This window comes from Pinus tabuliformis, chromosome 3_1 (genome assembly GCF_031772625.1).
Source record: "Pinus tabuliformis cultivar Carrire ecotype Pingquan chromosome 3_1, CPIR1, whole genome shotgun sequence".
Lineage (NCBI taxonomy): Eukaryota > Viridiplantae > Streptophyta > Pinopsida > Pinales > Pinaceae > Pinus > Pinus tabuliformis.
In genome coordinates this window covers 660,007,824-660,028,786 of record NC_142301.1, presented here as the reverse complement: position 1 = coordinate 660,028,786, position 20,963 = coordinate 660,007,824, and the positions used below count along the sequence as shown (strand labels likewise).

General features: G+C 39.4%; 1 pseudogene; it reads left to right on the top strand.

Annotated features, from left to right (window-relative positions):
* Window positions 1-654: 654 nt before the first annotated feature.
* LOC149188818 (putative 1-acyl-sn-glycerol-3-phosphate acyltransferase 4 pseudogene) lies at window positions 655-1,414 on the top strand (annotated as a pseudogene).
* Window positions 1,415-20,963: the final 19,549 nt, after the last annotated feature.

Genomic DNA, 20,963 nt, shown 5'->3' with positions numbered 1-20,963 from the left:
GAATGCAAGTTGGTTTGTATCCTAATGAAGTTTAGACAGAAGATGGAGGTAAGTACAAATAGACCAAACAATGAGACAAAAGGAAAGGCAGACAACAAAAGGTGACCTACAAAAGTATGGAACAAAAAGAAAAAGGAGTAACCTCTGACTTCAAAGACAAAGTGAAGTCAGCGTAGTCTCATGGGGAGTTGCTAAAAAAATCAGATTTTGTCAGTGTTAGAGAAGTCGTTGTCAAATTTGAAGTCTCTATAATCATGCGAGCAACAACAAAATAAGAGTAGAATGATAGATAAGTCATTTTTTCCTCCTATATAGGTAGAAAAAAATGAGTTAGTTTGTCCTCGTGACTACCATTACTCAATTGAATAATTTCTTGGCTCATATTGAAGAGACAGAATAAAATAGAAGATCCTTGCACACAAGCAATTGAAATTTGAGAAGTTGGAAAAAGAAATCAGGAATGGTGGTATTTGGGAAGAAGGAGTCCTTCATAGAAAGCAACTATGATGCTTTCTAATCATTGTTTTGAAAGATACTTGAGCGGCAGGAGAGGAAAAGCATGAACTCACTATAATTTGTGTGGAAATAGTGAAAGTATTTATAATTTGGAGTATTTCTTTTGCAAGTTAAGGTACTCAATTGATATATAGACCTATGGGTGACAAAGTCAAAGTGAATGGAAATGAGAGTATGAATCATGAAGAGTTGGATGGGAAATTCAATTCTATGAGTATCCCTAATCATATTATCCTAGAAGCAAAAAAAAACTGGAATATTTAAGTCTCATGAACTAAAGAATTTGAACTTTATAGAGAGATTTACAGAGAAAAATAATCTGTTGGAGAATCAAAAAGTTCAAACACATAGGCCCTTGAAATTTTGGAGGGTACTAAGAGGGGAAATATATCTATGGTTCTTATTTCTACAACATTTATAACACTTTTTTTTTGTCTTTGCTCCTTCATTTATGGTACTATGCCTATTCAACATACATTATAGCCAAAAGGTAATATCTTTTTTATTTGGTCTTTGGATAGGCATGTGGCCACTATGGGTTGAGAAAATAAATGGATCAAAGATTATATTTGCTGGAGAACATGTTCCTACTAGGGAGCATGTTTTTTTTCTTGCAGACTGACATACATAAGTAGATTGTTTGTACATATGGGACCTTGCTTTGTGTAAAGGTCAGTTGGGTTACATTAAGTGCATCCTCAAGAGAAGTTTCCATAATGCACCAACTTTTGGTTGGGGTTTCCACATTCTTGAGTTCATTCTGGCTGAAATAAAATGGGAAGTAGATGAGCCAGTCATAGATTCAATGCTCTTAACATTCAAGGACCTACAAGATGCACTTTGGATTATTTTCTTCCCAGTGGGAACTGACTTCATAGAACACCAAGGAAGAAGGTAACAAGAATGAAAAATAATAATACAACTCATATGAAACGAGGAGAAGAAAGGGATCATATGTTTAAAATAAATTTAATTTTGTTGAGGGTGAGTGAAATATGCTAAATGAAATATTTCTATAAGACCATAAGGAAGGGAAGTGATATAAAAGATGCAAAACTGGAGAACTCTATTATTGTCCTCTATTAATAATGATCTTCCATATTACACAATACAAATAAGGATGGAAACTACAGGAATAAAGAAACTGCAAATTTCAAACACTAGTCACGCACATCATGAAGAACATAAAATCAAAATCCAGAGCATAAAATCAAGAAGACCTATGGGCACAACAAAACAAAGAGAAAATAGGTTTAAAATATTCATGTTAGTAACCTTGCAGCAACAACAATTGAAGTTGCTACATTTTCTCAACAATATAACGTTATCGGATGGGCACCAAGGAATTTAACCAGGCTGATTCAGATAATGCAAGTAGAAAATACATGTGAACATTTACTACTATTGTATAAGTAGAGATAAAAATGTAGGGATAAAACCATTGCAGAGATAAAACACAAGATGCAGAAAATGACGACCCAAAGGGACTTGAGCAACCAGGGGAGTTCATATATGTAAGACAACATGTATGAATAGAGTATCTAAGAAGATTGCTCAGGAAAAGGTAACACAAATAATATTATGTGATGGGGACGAAAAAGATGACAAATGACCGAGAGGCAGAGTAGTCAGGTAAGTAATCAAAACTTCAGAGAAATGCTAGAGGAATAATGACAAGTCAAAAACATTGGAATGACAATCATGCCAGGTTGACAGAGGAATGCTAGAGGTTGAATAAGTTATAATGCTAGAGGGTGACTAAGAAGCCAATTGGACATATCTTACATTATGAATGTGGTGCATTGTACGCCTAAAATGGTGTTGGTTGTGCGTTTTTGAAGGTTATTGAAGCAATGCCAATCAAATTTTATAAGGAAAAAGGATGTGCTAGAAGAATCTATGTGCTAATGCCAGGCCACTGCAAAATGACATATGATTACTTATTTCATTACATCGACCTCATATGCACAAGAAAAAGGAAATCTGAACATTTGTTATCACTTTGAATACATGTTGATCAAATTTTGTACATTTGAATAACACGACGCACCATATGTAGGTTGATACCACCGTGGCATATATTATACAACCGTTGGCAGGATTATATTATTCAAGTGCCACAATATATATAATTCCACTATGTTTTAATGCAATGATATATATTATACCACTGCCTTTATATTATTTGACAGTCTTATATATTGATGATTGTGTTAATGCACAACATTATAATGTTATGGTGCATTATAAATATCATCAACATTATATTGGTAGTGTTATACAGTGTGAGCATTATATTGGTAGCACATGCCTATTGGCAGTGTTATACAACGGTGTATTGGGAGTGTTATATAGTGGTGTATTGGAAGCGTAGCTTTACATGTTTATTATTACTCTGTTATATATATTATAAGGCGTTGATGTTATTGTTACATTATATATGGTATTGTTGTGTTATAAATTGGCATACATTGATACATTGATATATCCTTTCATACAATTTTTGTCGATGTCACATTATATATATTCATGTTAATTTTTCTTAGGGCTATATTCTTCTTTGTTGTTGATAATTGCATTTTTATACTTTTTATTATTTACATATGCATTCACCCCATAACATCGTCACATCGTTAGCAATTATGTAGAAAGAACAATATCATCAACAACACAACGGAACTATAAAAGGAACATGTTGTGGCCACCAACAACCCCCCTCCTTATTTAGTATTAGCAATAACACTATATAAGTGGGGACCCTTAGTCAAATTTTTTTAAAGAAATCAATTAGTGCTTATATGTCACTCCTTAATAAATATCGCATCGTGCCAAGAATGATAGGGAGTTTTCTTATGAGTCAAAATGATAAAATGCGAGATTGCAACGCGAACTCCATCGCATCGCATGCATTAATAAACACTCACGTTGGAAAACCTTAAAATCGTCGATATGCGATATCGCATATCGCATGTCCCAAAATCGCATAAAATGCACATAACAATTAAACGATTAAAGCGATCCACAATCTTGCCATATTGCGATCTGCGATCTTTGGGATGTTATGATCAAACAACCTTGCGATACAACAACACAATGAAATTGTGGTACTACGATACAGCGAAATGCAATACTGCGATGAAAATCGCAGAAACATTCCATCGCAGATTTTCCTGGCTCAATGTTCAAGAAAAAGTTTTTTTCATGAACCAAGAACTGGTTACGCGCTTTAATGATAATTAATGAATTACACGCCAGTTGTTAATAAAATATGGTTTTGTGTTATTCGAAGAGCCAGTTCACGACAGATGGCATGTTTTTCATATCCGTGGCATTTAAAACTTTCCTGTCATTATTTACTATCATTACTCTCTCCTCACTTGTGAACTGCAGGAACGAAGAACAAAAGTTACACAAAGCAATGTGCAGGAAGCTATGGGGAAAAAGGGTAGAGCTCCAATGTTCAAAGACAGAGAAAAGGCGCCCTTATAAACATATACCACATGCAACAGAGCCGCAGATTCACAAAATGCTGTTGAGCCATCCATTACAGATCTTTCATATACAGCCATGGTTAAATGGGTACTTAGCGATGCTGATATCAGAGACAGACAGTTTAATGCTCAGGGTCAAAAGCTCACAAGATCATTATTTTCACAAATTTTGAGCTTTATACCCGAGGAAGAGGAAGAGGCGCAAAAGGTGAAAAACACATCAGAGAAGCCCGGATCAAAGAACGGAGGAAATTTTTGATGCGCAATAGAAAATTTCTCGAGAAGGAAAGCCTCTAACTGCTCAGTCACCTGTAAGCCTGAAAGAAAGCAATGGTAAAAAATAAACCGGAAACAAAAAGCTAAAGAAAAGGCAGAAGCAATCCAAAGGGTTAACTAAGTACTTGAACTGGGATTATTATTGGGCATATGCGGTAAAGCCACATAGTCAGTGGATGACTCTCGAGTATATCATTGATTTTGTTGAGAAGATGGTGCCAACTCTTGCCAATTTTGTTTGCTTAGCTCAACCAAAATAGGAAGACAGTCAACCGACTCTACTCAAGAAAATATTGAATGCTTGCAACGTTAAGGAGCAAATGCAGAAATAGTTAGATATTAGATTTAATTTTTAGAAATAGTTTTGATTTATTTTTGCTTAGAAAAAGGGCGGTCATTTAAACCGCATCCTGAATCTTTGTAATTAAGTTATTTAGTTAGTAGTATTTAAACTCTTCTAAGGAATTTAGAGAAGGGTCCAGAAATTTATCAAAAACTTGTCCTCAGAACATACACTTTTGCACCCTCAGAGGAGGTTTTGATGAATGAATGGAACATGATTTGTTGATGTTTTCATTTGTTATCTGCTACTGATGTTGCACTTTTGTACTCTTAGTGGATGTTAGAGCAAAGAAAGATAAATCATTGTCGCTTGAAGCTCATGAGTAGGACTAGTTATAAATGGTACTTTTATCTCTTAACCATTTCTGCTTATGTGTTAAAGTGATATACAGTTTTAGTTGTTTATGTATTATTGCATGAATGCTTGAGTTATCATTTGGCACTTTTGTACGGTGATAGCTATTTATTTATTCTTAATGTATGAATAGCTCATTATGCGATATGTTTTTCACAACTGTTTCGTCTAACTTTTTATGCGAAGTGGTTCATCCTTATTGATTTCTTTTCTCATAATAGCTGAATGATCTTTATTACCAGTTGTTATTTGAAACCTTTTTAGATCGCATAATAGAAGAAGTACATCCCGGGTTAGTATAGACTTAGATGTTGTTGCTTATTAGATTACAATAACATAGCATTAGATTAAAGTTAGAATTAGAATATCTCAATTAGGAACTGTTAGATCAGGAACATCAAATTCTACACACACACACACTCATAGATTGGGAAACTGGTCCCATATCTCCAGTCGGACCCGCTATACCAAATGGATAAGGAGCTGCCAACCAAGGTCCGGACCGGGTGGGTATCCCCCTTGTTGTAGACCCGATTTTCGGGGCTTCAACATATTTTGCGCTAGAAGGAGGGCCTGAAATATGAATGGCAAGTAAATCTAAATCTGAATACCATTCTGAGAGTAAATCGCCCTCACCATCTCCCCCGACTTCTCCATTACACTTAAATCCAGAGTTAGAAGTCGCTGGAGTATCAACCGCTGCTACAAACCCTGACATTTCAGAACAATCTACCATTGAACCTCCTGAAGTTGAATCTCTAATTCACAAACTTCAACGATTTTCTATTTCTCCTCAAAGGTCTGATAAATCTCAAGCGAGCATGACTTCGCAATATAACCCTGCTCATCCCTTGACCAGATTAAAGAGTGAAAAGTTTGGTGTTCAACCCACCGAATTACCTCTTCCCACAAGGAAAAGAGCAAGGAAATCACCTAAGGAGTCCGATAGCGAGACTCTTTCATCATCATCATCCATCTCAACGTCTTCACCCCGAAGTCAACCATCCACTCCGCCACTTCAGATCATTGTCCATCCATCCACTAGAACCCCCACAACTCTTCCTCAATCATCTGCAATCGTAGTATCCTCATCTTCCCAACCTCAGGGATCATCTTCTGCACATTCCTCTATTAGTAGTTCAGCAATGGCCCAGTCTGATCCAGGTGGATATTCGTGGCCACCTGCCAAGTCCACCTGGACCCCCACCATTGTCTTTCTCAGCATTTGCAGTTTCCTTAATTGTAGCACAACTTACTATTTTTAGCAGTTTTTCGGGTCCTGAACTTCCGGAGCCGTTTTGAGGCCCTAAACGACGTTTTTTGGTGAATCCGGGGGTAACAATGGTTCATGGAATGGACCGATGTTGCCCGTTCCAACAATGATAGTGCTCGAATAGATCTTTCTAACGAGCTATTGTATGCGTCAAACGGAGATCATATGCCAAAGTTACGACCCCGGGAAGTTGATGTACCAATTTACCCCAAACAGGGCCCACAGTTTGGCGTTTCATCTCCTAGGTTAGGTTTTGGAATGTTAAGGGTTTTCCATTGTTTCTCAACAATAAATAGGCCTTCGAGCCTCATTGTAAGACAGTTCAGAGGCATGTAGCCATCACATCTCTTCTCAGAGATAAGCTACCATCGCCCTAGCTGGTTTATTTCCATTTCTGGTTGTAAGCATATTTCAGTATTTTCCATTAATGAAATGAAGTATTATTTCCGCTGCATCTTTGTGTATATGGTTATCTCTGTAATTTGTTGCGTTCCTGTTTAAATCCGGATCAGTGGTATCAGAGCGGTCTGCTTTTTCTCTATTTTTCTTTGCATGTCCCCAACAAGGTCGGGATATAAGGAGTTAGGGCTTGAACTGGTTGAACCTTTGCAAGACCAGCCTCGCAAATCCCGACGGCCTCCTATGGCGGACGAGAAGAAAGACGAGGGGGCAGGAGATCCCATCAAAATCTTGCTCGAAGAAGCCCTCGAGCGACAACGGAATGCGATGATGGACAGCTTTGCCCAGATCCTTCAACGGCTACCCAGAAGCGACGCATCGGCTTCCAGCAGCTACTCTGGAAACGCCACACCCTTTAAGGTACAAGTTAATTTTGAAATCCCCATATTCGAGGGTCAGATAGATGCAGATGCCGTAGATAAATGGTTAAATATGCTAGAGGGTTATTTTTCTGTTCATGAATTTTCGAGTCGGGAAAAGATTGTTTTTGCTCTTCTCAAAGCAGCCCCCCACGTCAAGGACTGGTGGGAAACCTACTGCGAGCAGAAGGATGAAAGTACTAGCTCACTATTTTTAGCCGCACCCACCTGGGATTCATTCCGGGATGCCATCAAGGAGCAGTACTACCCTGTCGGAAGCTATGAGGATGAATATATAAAGTAGACCACGCTGCGGCAGGGAAGGGACCAAGACGTGCCGGAGTTCACCAATATTTTCCATACCCTTCGCACAAAGTTGGGTATCAAGGATTCAGAGCAACATTTGATACTCAAATACCATGGCTGCCTACACAAGTACATCCAAGAAGAAATACAATTCCTAAACATCCCCTCGCTCGGCGTAGCATACCGATATGCCGTCAAGGTCGAGCAGAAGTTTAAACAAAAGAAGCGAGACTTTGGATCTGCGAATCCAAAGCAGGGGAAAGGTGCCCCTAAACCACAGAACAAAGGACAAAGCCAAGGCGGGACAGCCCAAGACAACCAGCCGAAGCTGCAAGCAAAGAACAGTGCCGCGAAGCCGAGAAAGGACATTGGAAAATGGTGCGAGTTCCATAAGAGCTCCACTCACAACACAAGTGAGTGTCGGGCCAAGCAGTCACTGGTGGCTGAGCTAAAGGTTTCAGAATCAGATGCATGTTCCGACTCTGAGTCAGAACCCGATAAGGGGTATGAAAAAGGGAAGCAGATCATTGATGCGGATCCCAGCGCCACTGTTGCTACCGCAAAGATCCAGAAGAATGAACCCGAAGATCCAGAGGAGGAGGAGCGTCTCTTCCACTCCCAGATGTGGGTAAAGGGCTCCCCGATACAGTTCATTGTTGATAGCGGGAGTCAAAAGAACCTCATTTCGGTAGAGGTCGTGAAGCGGTTGGGCTTACTGACCACAGCACATCCACAACCATGCACCATTGGGTGGCTTCACCAAGGACGAGATCTTCGCGTGAGCCAGCAATGTCGCCTTCCATACAACATCAAGCCCTTCACGGATGAGGTATTGTGTGACATTGCTCCCCTTGAAGTTTGTGATGTATTACTAGGACAACCATACTTGTGGAAGCGACATGCTGTGTATGAATCAAGGCCCCATGCCGTTATTATTACATAGGGAAATAAGTTGTTCAGGATACCAGAGGTAGCACCACCTACCGCCATCTCTTTGATTATTGCAAAACAATGCAGTAAGATCATTTCCAAAACCAGGAAATTTGTTTTCCTAATGATACGCCCTTAAGGAAAGAATAAGACAGTGGTCGTGGCCTCCAGACGGGGTCCCTCTGCACGACAACTACAGATGGACAAGATTGTGGAGGAGTACGAGGACATCTTCACCTCCCCGGCAGGGGTTCCTCTGCACTGTCAAGTCAAGCACTCCATCGATCTGACCCCAGGTGCGCCGCTACCCAATGGACCAATTTATCGGCGCTCCGTTCTGGAGAACAATGAAATCAAGAGGCAGATTCAGGAGCTCCTGCAGAAAGGTCACATCCGTCCGAGTTCATCGCCCTGTGGGAGCCCGATCGTGTTGGTACAGAAGAAGGATGGGACTTGGAGACTCTGTATTGACTATCGGGCGCTGAACAAGATCACTGTCTGTAATAGGTACCCGATCCCGCGGATTGATGACCTCCTAGACCAACTAAAGGGGGCGAAATATTTCAACAAGATCGATCTGAAGTCAGGATATCACTAGGTACCAATCGAACCCTCTGATGTGTGGAAGACTGCCTTCAAATCCAAGGAGGGCCTCTTCGAATGGTTGGTCATGCCTTTCGGATTAACGAATGCTCCTACAACCTTTATGAGGCTAATGGATGACATCTTGTGGCCATTCACCAACTCCTTTGTAGTAGTATACTTGGATGACATTCTGATCTTCAGCCAGAGTTGGGAAGAGCACCTCCACCACATCCGACAGGTTCTCCAAACACTGCGGCAACACAAGCTATGTGCCAATTTGGAGAAATGCACTTTTGGCATGACCCAGGTTCAGTATCTGGGATACATCATTGATGAACAGGGGGTGCATGTCGATCCAGCCAAGATCCAAGTCATTCGGGATTGGCCCTCTCCAACCACTCTAACAGAGCTCCGCAGCTTTCTAGGTCTTGCCCACTTCTACCATAGGTTTGTGTTGGGGTTTTCTCATATTTCTTGGCCCTTGAGTCAAGTCACCAAGGGAGGGGCGAAAGAAAAATTCTTTTGGTCTAAATCTCAATAGAAGGCATTCATGGAGTTGAAGGATCGCCTCTGCACGGCACCAGTGCTCGCGTTACCAGATTTACAACAACCATTTGAGGTCGAGACAGATGCCTCTGACTATGCTATTGGGGCAGTCCTTACTCAACATGGACATCCAGTGGCATATCAGAGTGAAACACTTTCAGACACAGTCCGTAAGTACCCCACTTATGATAAAGAGATGTATTCCATTGTACAGGCCTGTCGACAATGGAAGCATTACATTTTGGGGAAGGAAACGGTCATCCACACAGACCACTGACCCCTGCAGTTCATACAGACCCAAGGGAAATTGCATAATGATCGCCATCAGAAGTGGTCTACATACCTGCAACAGTTCCACTTGAATATCAAGTATAAGAAGGGCAGCACCAATAATGTTGCAGATTGCCTCATTCGACCACCGATCATGGCATTAACCATCGTGCTCAACTCTTGTGGGCACGAGACTTCTGATTGGCCACTTCTCTACAAAAGCGACCCAGAATTCGGCCACACATACCAGACACTCTTGGAGGGTCGGCATGTTGCAGATTTTCACCTCCAGGATGCCCTATTAAGCCACCTCGGTCACCTTTGCATTCCTTCAAGCGAGCGTGACAAGATGATTTGGGAAGCACACTACAGTCGGGCTGCTGGGCATTTCGGGTCGAGAAAACAGTGGCAGTACTGCAAAATTATTTCTATTGGCCGAATCTTCGACAGGATGTTGGGAAGTACATCCGATCATGTACTGCCTGTGCCATTGCCAAACCGACCATTAAGAAGCACGGCCTCTATACCCCGTTGCCTACCCCTAGTCGACCTTGGGAATCCATCTCCATGGATTACATGTCAGGCCTTCCTTCCACTAAGCATGGAAATGACTGTGCTTTTGTGGTCGTCGACAGGTTCTCGAAGATGGCCATTATGGTGGCCTGCAAGAATAATATCACAGCAGAAGCCACTGCTAAACTCTTCTTTGAACAAGTGTGGGTGCACTTTGGGATCCCACAGTCTATCATCTCAGATCGGGATAGTCGGTTTCTCAGCACATTTTGGTCCAGTCTCTGGTCAATGCTGGACACCAAACTCATGAAGTCCACAGCCTTCCATCCTCAAACTGATGGCCAGACAGAGGTTGTCAATAGGATGATTGTGCACATTCTGCGCATGTATAACTCAAATCATCCACGCACATGGGACGAGAGCCTCCACTATGTTCAGCACAGCTACAACCGAGCTCTTCATAGCTCCACTGGCCATAGCCCTTTTCAGGTGGGTTTGGGATTCCAGCCACTATGCCCCATTGATGTGGCCATGCCACTTGCAGCTACTCACATGAATTTAGCTCATGTCCAGTCTGAAACAGATAAGGCCACCAGCTTCATTGAGCGCATCCAACATATTTGCCAGTAGGTCCATGACATTCTTGAGAAATCAAATGCCAAGTACAAGTAGCGACATGATCAACATCGGGTGCCACACAAGTTTCAGGTGGGCGACAAAGTCTGGTTGCATTTGCAAAAGGAACGCCTTACTGGAGCCTATCAGAAATTGAGACCACCCCGATATGGTCCTTACACCATTACTAAGGCTATGGGAGACAATTCATTTGAGCTCAGCATTCCCCCATTCCTTGGCCTGCACCCAGTGTTCAATGTGGACCACCTTCGGCCATACTTTCCACCATTGCTAGACACATCCGACATTGCAAAACAGCTCAAACCCACAGAATTAAATCCAAATTGCATGGAACAAGCTGCAACTGATCGGATCATGGACACACAGATCAAGAACACTCGCCAATAGAATATCCAACTGTATCGAGTTGTCAAAGCAGGCCAACTCCTTCAGCAGGGCAAGTGGCTCACCAGGGAACAAGTTCAGCAAAAGTTTCCTCATCTCATGGAGGAGCTCAACGCAATGGGGACCATTGCTTCCTAAGGGGGGAGGAATGATCCAGGTGGATATTGGTGGCCACCTGCCAAGTCCACCTGGACCCCCACCATTGTCTTTCTCAGCATTTTTAGTTTCCTTAATTGTAGCACAACTTACTATTTTTAGCAGTTTTTCGGGTTCTGAACTTCTGGAGCCGTTTTGAGGCCCTAAATGACATTTTTTTGGGGCCCTAAACGACGTTCTAAGGCCTGTTCCAACAATGATAGTGCTCGGATAGATCTTTCTAATGAGCTATTGTATGCGTCAAACGGAGATCATATGCCAAAGTTATGACCCCGGGAAGTTGATGTACCAATTTACCCCAAACGGGGCCCATAGTTTGGCGTTTCATCTCCTAGGTTAGGTTTTGGAATGTTAAGGGTTTTCCATTGTTTCTCAACAATAAATAGGCCTTTGAGCCTCATTGTAAGATAGTTCAGAGGCATGTAGCCATCACATCTCTTCTCAGAGATAAGCTACCATCGCTCTAGCTGGTTTATTTCCATTTCTGGTCGTAAGCATATTTCAGTATTTTCCATTAATGAAATGAAGTATTATTTCCGCTGCATCTTTGTGTATATGGTTATCTCTGTAATTTGTTGCGTTCCTGTTTAAATCCGGATCACAGTCTCCATGGAATAACCCTGGGGCAGTCTTAATGCCTGCACCCTTGAGTCAAATACCGGCCCATCCTGAGAAATGGATGCCTATGTTTAATCCCGAGGGAGGCGTGCTAGCAGAAGAGCATATAAACAACTTTATGCTATCCATTAATATCAATGGGGTTACTAATGAAGATGTCGTTGTTCGACTTTTTCCTTATACTCTGCAAGGAACAGCCGGGTCATGGTATTTCTCATTACCCTCTGGATCTATCACTAGTTGGGACATCTTCCAAGAGCAATTCCTGACCAAGTTTGGTAATGATAGGTCTACGGCAACGCTAATCAACGACCTATCCAACCTTAGGGCCGAATCTAGAGAGCCTATCAAAGATTTCAATTTATGTTTCAATAAAATCCTAAACAAAATTCCTACTGCTTCCTAGCCCAGCGAAGAAGTACGAAGTGAATGGTATATCACTGCTCTACCATCAAACATAGCAATCTTTGTGGAGAGGGCTAATAAAAAAACCTTAGCTGAAAACATGAAAGAAGAAATAGTAGTAGAGAAACGTATAATAGCCCTGGAAAAGAAATCCGCAATAGAGGAATGGAAATCCAAGAAAGTCACCTTCAAGGAAGACTCCAAGAAGAAACAAACAAAAGATCCATTTGATTTGGAAGGATTGCAGAAAGTTCTAAATACCATGTCCAATGAAATGGTCGACATCAAAAAGCAAGTAGCAGAAACTTCTTCAAAAAATCCCTACAAAGCTTTTAAAAGAGGCCCTTTAACGGATTCAAAGCCACCCAATGCTATTTCAAATGTTGAATCCGAAGAAGAGGAAGAGGAAATTTCCACTGAAGGGAAAACTGATCAAGAAGAAGTTGTAGAATTACTAGGAATGTGGGATTTCATCCTCCCACAAGAAGAAGATCAAGAAGTATTCCCAGATAGCACACAAAGTAAAAATTAGCGTGATCCTCCCCAAACTATCCCTAAGCCAAAGAGCGCAAGCTCTGCAATAAAGGATAAATTCGCAACAAAGAAAACGACATCTAAAGCGACTCAAACCAGCCCAGTCCAAACAGATGCATCAACTCCATCTAAAACATTGATCGTGTCGGATGAAATGGAGTACAATATTATAGAAGATATGAAAAAGACTAGGGCCAACATCACTCTTTACGAATTGAGCAAGTTAAAGCATCAACAGAAGATAATGTTGAAAGAATTACATGTTGTGCCAGTTGCACCTTTGCCTGCCGTTGTACTTTCTCAAGCTTCTCATAACATGGGAAGACCTCCAACTAATGCGATCAATAAGATTGATCCAAATGACATCGCTCTAATTGGAGGAAGATCGAGATCTCATACTCCCCCGTTTCTCCTTACTTATGAAATTTTCAATAAAAATGTGCACAATTGTTTGATGGATTCTGGTGGCTCATCGAATATTTTACCAAAGTCCATATGTGCCAAGTTAAACGTTCAACCACAGAAATCCGTTGTGCGCTTAGTTCAGCTAGATCGATCTCAAGTCGAAGTGGTTGGCGAACTAAATCAAGTAACCATAAGGCTGTCATCCAACCCAAAGGTATGTCAAGTTATTGACATTTTAGTTGTTGATATTCCAAAATTTTATGGCTTAATTCTTAGCAGGTATTGGTCAGAAAAACTTCATGGATACTTCGAAACTGACTGGTCATACATGTGGCTACCCTACAATGGTAAACCAAATCAAATAAAAGTTGAACGAGAGCTACATCAGAAATACATAGTAATGGAGCTAGAGGGGGGAAATGAACCAGTAGCATATAACAGTAGCATTATTGGCAATTACTCGGTAGATTCTTTCCTTGGCAATTTCAATGCTCATACGTCACCCTATTTAGAACACTCTGTTTTGTCCCAAGTCGAAAATTTTTCTCGAACTGATATTTCAAAAAGTATCAATTTTTTAGATAGTCCTGTAAATAAATCTTTGTTTTGGAAATTATTTTTTGATGGTTCTAAATCTAATGAAGGAGCAGGGGCAGGATGGGTGCTAATTAGTCCAGAAGGAGATAAAATTATGCTAACATGCAGACTCGAATTTGATTGCACCAACAATACAACAGAATATGAGGCTTTGGTCCAAGGGTTGTACAAAGCAATCGGGTTTGACGTCAAGTACCTTCAAGTTTTCGGAGACTCTGAGATTGTGTTTAGACAGGTACGTAATACTATACATTGCTTATTAGGTCATTTAAAACATTATCAATCCTTAGTTCAATATCTGACTGAGCATTTTATAGCATTTAATATTTCTTCAATTCCCAGACTCCAAAATGCAAGTGCAGACCTTTTGGCTAACGTAGCTTCTAAGCTTATTCCTTCAGAAGATTTTAGTCCAGATAGATTCTCAATAGAATTAATCTTTAGACCATCTATTCCTGATAACATCACAAATTGGAGAGTATTCAATGACGATCCTGATATCGTAAATTTCCTCACATCTGAAGGATCCTACTCCAATCAAATAATTGACGAAGACCAACATGATCGACAATTGCAACAAGATAGCACTAAAAATGCTATACCTAAGTCGGTGGTCAAGTTAGAAGACTTGTACGATTTGAAAGATCGGTTTAAAAGGTCTACCAATTCAAAACTCCAAAGTTCAACTTTGAACTATGAATTAGTAAACCTAGGAACCGATGCCAAACCACAAAACATTAATCTAGGTCTCGGCCTAGCCCCTGAAGAAAAATTAGCATATATTCGTCTTTTGAGACAATATAAAAATGTTTTTGCCTGGAATTATGATGAACTCAAAACATACGACACTTCCATCATCCAACATACTATTCCCATGATCGATAATGAAAAACTTGTCCAACAAAAGCTGAGAAAGATCCATCCCAATTTAGAAAATCAGATAAAAACTGAACTCAATAAGTTATTGAAAGCTAGAATAATGTTTCCCGTCGGACATTCTAAATGGGTCTCCAATATGGTACTTGTTAGAAAGAAAAACAAAGATATTAGGATTTGCATTGACTTTTGAAACCTTAACAAGGCCTGCCAAAAAGATAATTTTCCTTTACCACCTATGGAACAGATATTGCAGGCAGTGGCGACCTCAGAATTAATGTCTTTCTTGGATGGATTTTCAGGATACAATCAAGTGTTGGTACATCCTGATGATCAATTGAAAACCACATTCAGAACTAAATGGGGCACATATGCATATTGAAAGATTCCATTTGGTTTGATTAATGTTGGTGCCACATTTCAGAGAGCCATGGACATCGCATTCAAAGTTTTAGTCAATAAATCTGTAGTAATTTATTTGGATGATATAACAGTGTATTCCAAGAAATGAAGTGACCATCTTAGAGATTTACAACAAATCTTCCAACGGTGTTTAAGGTATGGAATTTCACTTAACCCGAAAAAATCCTTTTTCGGATTAAGTGAAGGGAAACTTCTAGGATTCATAGTGTCAAAATCCGGAATTCCCATCGACTGCAATAGAATCAAAGAGATTTCTAAAATATCCTTACCTCACAACAAAAAAGCCATGCAATCTTTCCTTGGTCAGATCAACTTTGTAAAGAGATTCGTTCCAAATTTTTCATGAATCGTGTCTCCTTTGCAAGCCATGATTAAAAAGAACTCAAATTTTAAATGGGGCCAAGATGAACACGAAGCATTCAACCTGATCAAACAAGCTATTATTAATGCTCCATCTTTAGCAACTCCGAATTTTTCAGAGCCTTTTATTTTATATACATTCGCCTCAAATAGGTCATATGCCGCGATACTCACTCAAGCAAATCAAGAAAAAGCGGAAGCCCCAATTGCATTTTTCAGTTCAAATTTACAAGGCGCTGAATTAAATTATTCAGACGTGGAGAAATAGGCTTATGTTGTTTTTAAAGCGGTCAAATACTTCAGACCTTTCTTACTCAAAACCATACTAAAATTATAGCACCGTTTCCAGCGGTAAGGAATCTTCTAGTACAGAAGGATGTGGGTGAGAAAAGGGCCAATTGGGTTACTGCCTTACAGGAATATGACATTGAGATTAAACCAGCAAACATTGTAAGAGGCCAAGGATTTTGCAAAATGCTGGCTGGAGCGTTGCAAGTTTCTGAAATTCCATCTACAGAGGTACAAATGTGCGAGGTAAGCCTAAATGATGCAGAGTCATTATACGCTGATATCATTTATTATCTTAAGAATGGGTATGCTCCTTCACACCTCAATCATACTAAGAAAAGAGCTCTAAGGTTGAAAGCCAAACAATATCAACTCATAAATGATATTCTTTTTAGAATAAATTATGATTCTGTTCTTCTTAGATGTCTTGAGAAATCTGAAGCTGAAAAAGTTTTGCAGGAACTCCACGATGGGCCAGCATGTGGACACTATGCTGGAGATGCTACTGCACATAAAATCTTGCGCGTCAGCTATTACTGGCCCACTTTATTCAAAGACTTGCACAGTTACGTGAGGAAATGTCAAGTCTGCCAAACTACTCCTGGAAGACAAAAGAGGCCATCCTTGCCGCTACAGTCGATTAACATTGAGAAACCTTTCAGTCAGTGGGGATTGGACATAATAGTTGAGATCGTTCCTCACTCTTCTAAGCAGCATAGATATATCCTTACAGCTACAAATTATTTTACTAAGTGGGTAGAAGCAGTTCCACTCAAGACGGCTAATGCTGAAAATATCATTGAGTTCATAGATCAATTTATAATCACCAGGTTTGGATTGCCTTCCACTTTAATGTTTGATAATGCATCATACTTTTCTGCAAATGCAATGACTGAATTTGCACTTAAAAGAGGATTCAAACTTAAATATTTGGCCAATTATTACCTGCAAGACAATGGGTTAGTTGAGTCCACAAATAAAAACCCAATCAGGATTATAAAAAGAACAGTTGACCAAAATCATAAAAATTGGCATAAGGCTTTGATATATGCTTCTATCAGCACTTCTCCCTTTAATTTAGTTTATGGGAAAGAAGTGATTCTTCTGACTCATTTGGAAATTCCCTCTTTGTCTCTAGTTCAATACATTGATGAAGTACCCACTTCCTCCTTACAGCTAAGACAAATGGAAATAATAAAATTAGAAGAACAACGAGAACAGGCTAAGAAAACACATGCTTATCATCAAGCACTAGTAAAATCCTCTTTTGATTCAAACATAATGAATAGAAAAGATTTCCAGATGGGAGACTTAGTTTTAAAATGGGACAAGGCTCATGAAGAGAAAGGCAAACATACAAAATTTCAAAGAATGTGGCTTGGTCCTTTTCAAATTGTAGAAGTCATAGGTCCATCAACGTTTGTGTTACAGGATTTAGCAGGTAAGAGATACTCTTTGCCTGTTAATGGACAAATTCTCAAGAAATATTTTCCATAGAGGTTATTCTTCTATTTTTTGTAGAGTAGTTGTTTTTCTTTTCATAATAAAACAAGTTGTGAGTGGTTACATTAGGCATTTACGAATAAGACACCAATTCTCTTTCAGATTTTGATTTTTCGCTTGTATAAATAGCAAATCTTTTGGAAAATTGATCTTTATTATTGATAGATACAGTTAAAGACTCTAGCCTAGATATGATACTAATTTCAACTTCATAAAGTTTGATGAAAACAACCTTTAGTGAAGAAATTGTTTTATCTTAGTACAATGAAAGGTATCAATAACAAAATAAAGATTCTCTGTAGAACAATTGTTTCCAAAAAACTCTACTATTGTCGTCCAGAGCTATCTTAAGGAAACAATGACTTCCTCCCTGCTAAAGAGATCACAACTTTCAGAGGAATAACCCAAGGATACACTTCATCTTGAAGAATAAGAGGTCTCATCACGAGTCGGCTTATCATAATCACAGATATTATAAACTTGCTGACTTTGCCAAATACTGTACACCACAACAGGGAAATGACTCAAGATTGTTGCAATCAAAAGACAAGGGGTCTCATCACGAGCTAGCTTGTTCAACAAAGTTATAAATCAAGTGAATGAATGTGTCATAAATTGGCTACCAAACCAAGACATTGTTCTTTAAGAGTAAAAAGAAAACCAAAGCAATAAGTGTGGATGTGGATTCTTCTTTGAGAGTTGTAGGTTGCTTTAAGTAGGATACAGGATCATTGTTGGGAAACAGGTAACCTTGTCGAGGCTATAAACGCCGCTGGCAGCAGAGGCTCTACCTACGACAAATGAGCATATTTAAAACTAGGTTACAGAGAAGACTTTGTTTTATCTTTACAAACCAAGGAATGACTGATGTAAATACAAGGACTAGCCCGAGGGAGCAAATAATCAAATTTGAAAATAGTTGAAACAAAATGTCATTAACAGGTTAGAGTGTAATGCACTTTATCTTTCCATAATAAATTTTAACTTTCTGAAAAATTTTCTGTTTTGGAAGTTTAGAAAATTCAATAGAAAAAACAGGATAACTGGTTCTTCCAAGTGAATAGCCAATTATTGTGGCCACCAACAACCCCCCCTCCTTATTTAGTATTAGCGATAACATTATATAAGTGGGGACCCTTAGTCAATTTTTTTTTTTTAAATCAATTAGTGCTTATATGTCACTCCTTAAGAAATATCACATCGCGCCAAGAATGATAGGGGATTTTCTTATGAGTCAAAATGATAAAATGTGAGATTGCGACACGAACTCCATCGCAACGCATGCATTAATAAACACTCACGTTGGAAAACCTTAAAATCGCCGATATGCAATATCGCATGTCGCAAAATCACATAAAATGCACATAAAAATTAAACGATTAAGCGATCTGCGATCTTGCGATATTGCGATCTGTGATCTTTGCGATGTTGCGATCAAACAACCTTGCGATAGAACAGCACGATGAAATTTCGGTAATGCGATACAGCGAAATGCGATACTGCGATGCAAATAGCAGAAACATTCCATCGCAAATTTTCCTGGCTCAATATTCAAGAAAAAGTTTTTTTCATGAACCAAGAACTGGTTACGCGCTTTAATGATAATTAATGATTACACGACAGTTTTTAATAAAATATGGTTTTTTCTTTTTCGAAGAGCCAGTTCACGTCAGATGGCATGTTTTTGCATATCTGTGGCATTTAAAACTTTCCTGTCATTATTTACTACCATTACTCTCTCCTCACTTGTGAACTGCAGGAACGAAGAACAAAAGTTACACAAAGCAATGTGCAGGAAGCTATGGGGAAAAAGGGTAGAGCTCCAATGTTCAAAGACAGAGAAAAGGCGCCCTTATAAACAGATACCGCATGCAACAGAGCCACAAATTCACAAAATGTTGTTGAGCCATCCATTACAGATCTTTCATATACAGCCATGCTTAAATGGGTACTGAGCGATGCTGATATTAGAGACAGACAGTTTAATGCTCAGGGTCAAAAGCTCACGAGATCATTATTTTTACAAATTTTGAGCTTTATACCCGAGGAAGAGGAAGAGGCGCAAAAGGCGAAAAACGCATCAGAGAAGCCCGGATCAAAGAACGGAGGCAGTTTCCGATGCATCGCTGAGACAATTGCTCGAGAAGGAAAGCCTCTAACTACTCAGTCACCTGTAAGCCCGAAAATTTCAAGAAAGCAATGGTAAAAGACAAACCGGAAACAGAAAGCTAAAGAAAAGGCAGAAGCAATCCAAAGGGTTAACTAAGTTGAACTGGGATTATTACTGGGCATACGCGGTAAAGCCACATAGTCAGTGGATGACTCTCGAGTATATCATTGATTTTGCTAAGAAGATGGTGCCAGCTCTTGCCAATTTTGTTTGCTTAGCTCAACCAAAATCGGAAGACAGTCAGCCGGCTCTACTCAAGCAAATACTGAATGCTTGCAACGTTAAGGAGCAAATGCAGAAATAATTTTGATTTATTTTTTCTTAGAAAAAGGGTGGTCATTTAAACCGCATCCTGAATCTTTGTAATTAAGTTATTTAGTTAGTAGTATTTAAACCCTTCTCAGGCATTTAGAGAAGGGTCCATAAATTTATCGAAAACTTGTCCTCAGAACATGCACTTTTGCACCCTCAGAGGAGGTTTTGATGAATGAATGGAATAGGGTGTGTTGATGTTTTCATTTGATATCTGCTACTGATGTTGCACTTCTGTACTCTTAGTGGATGTTAGAGCAAAGAAAGATAAATCATTGTCGCTTGAAGCTCATGAGTAGGACTAGTTATAAATGGTACTTTTATCTCTTAACCACTTCTGCTTATGTGTTAAACTGATATACAGTTTTAGTTGTTTATGTATTATTGCATGAATGCCTGAGTTATCATTTGGCACTTTTGTACGGTGATAGCTATTTATTTATGCTTAATGTATGAATAGCTCATTATGCGATATGTTTTTCACAACTGTTTCGTCTAACTTTTTATGTGAAGTGGTTCATCCTTATTGATTTCTTTTCTCATAATAGCTTAATGATCTTTATTACCAGTTGTTATTTGAAATCTTTTTAGATCGCATAATAGAAGAATTACATCCCGGGTTAGTATAGACTTAGATGTTGCTGCTTATTAGATTACAATAGCATAGCATTAGATTAAAGTTAGAATTAGAATATCTCAATTAGGAACTGTTAGATCAGGAACATCAAATTCTACACACACACACTCATAGATTGGGAAACTGGTCCCATATCCCCAGTCGGACCCACTATACCAAACGAATAAGGAGTTTCCAACCAAGGTCCAGATTGAGCGGGTATCCCCCTTGTTGTAGACCCGATTTTCAGGGCTTCAACAGAACATTAGAAGAAAAGCATGCACAAATAGAGACACCATGATTTGGTTGGAGACTAGGGGAAAATACCACAAGGGGAAAATCCCATAATTAAATTCTTCGTCTTATATTATATATTTATCAATTGTTCAACTAAGATAAAAAGTACATCCATAGTGAGATATACAAACATGATTGTAAATAATTATATCATCCATCCAT